General features: G+C 35.3%; 1 long non-coding RNA gene across 7 annotated transcripts in view; it reads right to left on the bottom strand.

Moving 5' to 3' along the window:
• The window catches only part of LOC106870360 (uncharacterized), a 248,712-nt gene that overhangs the window by 149,304 nt on the left and 96,773 nt on the right, over positions 1 to 2,635 (bottom strand). For all 7 annotated transcript variants that reach the window (XR_008265915.1, XR_008265910.1, XR_008265913.1 and 4 more), the window contains one exon: positions 1,261 to 1,359. This is a non-coding gene — a long non-coding RNA (uncharacterized LOC106870360). The remainder of the gene's footprint in view (positions 1 to 1,260; positions 1,360 to 2,635) is intronic.

Genomic DNA, 2,635 nt, shown 5'->3' with positions numbered 1-2,635 from the left:
ATATATATATATATATATATAACTAGTGACTGCTAACGCTGTTAAGTAACCGAATGATAAACTTTATATGCATATATATATATGTGTGTGTATGTGTTTGTGTGTGTGTGTGTATATGTATGCATATGTATGCATATGTATGTATTCATATATGTATGTATGCAGATATGTATGTATGTATGTATGCCAACTGTAGTCATCTTTAATGAAATAAATGTCTTTCTGCGTCGTCAAACGGTGTCGCCGTTAACCAAAACTTAATCATGCGCAAAACTGCGAAGCATTAATTCAAATGGTTTCCTTGATTGGAACCAAATCACGCGATACGGGGGTAAATGACGATGGAAAATTGAGAATCACAATCGAACGTTCTTATACTTATATAAACATTATCACGTGTAGGAATATGTACTCTCTATTTCCCTCATTCTTTCTTTCTTCCTTTCTTTCCCCCTTTTCTTCCTTTCTTTGTTTCTCTCTCAAGGTCACATGCCGGTGCACACTCCTATATATCCTCAAACGTAGTCTATTTCTGCCTGTCTCTCGACCATATATTTATGTATGTACATAAATACATACATATAGACACTCGAGCGTATATGGATATTCAATTACAAGCAAGAACTCCCACCTTCCCCATGTTTTCACACCTACATACACACATACATACGTTAAGATCACCAGCAATATCTCTCACACACACACAGCTTCTCGTATTTGGATCACCGCTTCTTTCCCCTTTTGTTATCTCCCCCTTTCTCTTAGCTCTCCTGTGCGAACTTTCTGTCCGGCAGTCACCATGATAAATCGCTGACCACAACATTCAATTTTTTTTCTCCGTGTTTTCCTCCTTGTTTTCTCCTTATTCTTTCTGTTGAAGAGCGTAGCTCGAAACGTTAAAGACTTTCTCTATTCTCGAGCGTTAAACTAATACATCCTTTTATTGTTTACGCCACCTGTCCTCGTCTGTTGTTTTTTTCGTAAATTCTCCCATATATTATGTATATTTGTGTGCGCATATGTATGTGTGTAGTAGATAGATAGATAGATAGATAGATAGATAGATAGATAGATAGATAGATAGATAGATAGATGACCAGGTAAAAATCACGCACACACAGACACAAACACACATATATAAGCGCATTTGGCTTATATATGTCTCTTTCCCTCTGTTCCGTCAGACATTCAGCCCTCGCTTTATCAGTCTCATCGGTCTTTCTACTCGCATGCTTGTCCCATCTTGTTCTTGGCACTCACCATTATCTGGCTCACCTTCCTCGGCTCTCCTTGCCGCACTGTCTTCCCACTGTCTACAGACGAACCAGATGTTTACTTTGTTCCTCGTCGAGGCATGATCTAAGAATATAAAAACATATTGACCTTAGAAAAATTCTCATTACCTCAAAAAATAATGTTTTTAAAGTCATCACTGAAAAATATTTGTAAATAATGAACATATTGTATTTTCTGAGAAAGTTAAATATGAATATTTATTGTACAAACAACTGGTATTTTTCAAATCATATTCTCTTAAAAACACTTTTTAATACTCAAAATATTGTCTGTTTAAAGAAAGCTGAAATGCAAATATTCACTGTACAAAGAATTTGTATTTTTTAAGTCATTTCCACTTTAAAATATTTCTTAAATATGCCAAAAATCCTTTTGATGGTACTCACTTGAAAATAATTTCTGAAAAAATTAGAATATCGTCTGTTTAAAGAAAGCTAAAATGCAAATGCTTACTGTATAAACATCTTGTATTTTTTAATATTTCACTTAGAAATATTTCTAAATGATTAAAATATTGTGTTTAACAAAAGCGAAAATAGAAACATTTACTATAAAAACAACTCATATTTTTTTCTTTGGCAAGTTAATGTCACTAAGACATTTGCCCAGGTCGTTAAGTTTGTCTTCAAAATACAGATGACATTGATCATAATGTTTAATGTTAATCAAAAGGTTAGAGTTTCTTCACTCTCAGGGTTATGTTACTTTCGGAGTATTTTCTCATAATGCACCGTTGTGGGTATTTATGAAGGTACCCCGAAAAAAGCCCGTATATCCGTGGTCCGATTTACGCGAAACTTGTTTCTTTCCGTTTTTATTCAGAAGTACCTTAATTCAAAGTATTTTCCCATTATGCGGAGGTTTGCCTATATTAAATGACATACAAGCACGCGAGCAAGCAATCAGAGAGTTTTGGTAGTATATAGATATGTGTGTGTATGTGCGCGCGTGTGAGTGGACTCGCGGTCGTAGGATTGCGGTTTCCATTCCCAGACCGAGTGAAAACACCTAAAGCTCCACAATTTCACCACAACTTTCTCTCACTCGTTCTTCCTGTTTCTGTTGTATCTGTATTTAAAAGGGCCAGACTTGTCACGCTCTGTGTCGCGCTGAATCTCCTCGAGGACTACGTTAAAGGTACACGTGTCTGTGTAGTGCTCATCCACTTGCACGTAAATTTCATGAGCAGGATGTTCCGTGGATCGGATCAACTGGAACCCTCGTCGTCACCGACGGAGCGCCACGATATATATATATATCTATACATATGTATACATATATTTTTATATATATATACATATATATATACATATGTATATATATATATATATATATATAT

The sequence above is a fragment of the Octopus bimaculoides genome, chromosome 18, assembly GCF_001194135.2.
Source record: "Octopus bimaculoides isolate UCB-OBI-ISO-001 chromosome 18, ASM119413v2, whole genome shotgun sequence".
Taxonomy (NCBI): Eukaryota; Metazoa; Mollusca; class Cephalopoda; order Octopoda; family Octopodidae; genus Octopus; species Octopus bimaculoides.
Note: the sequence above shows the minus strand (reverse complement) of the source record. Positions and strands in the feature narration are given on the sequence as shown.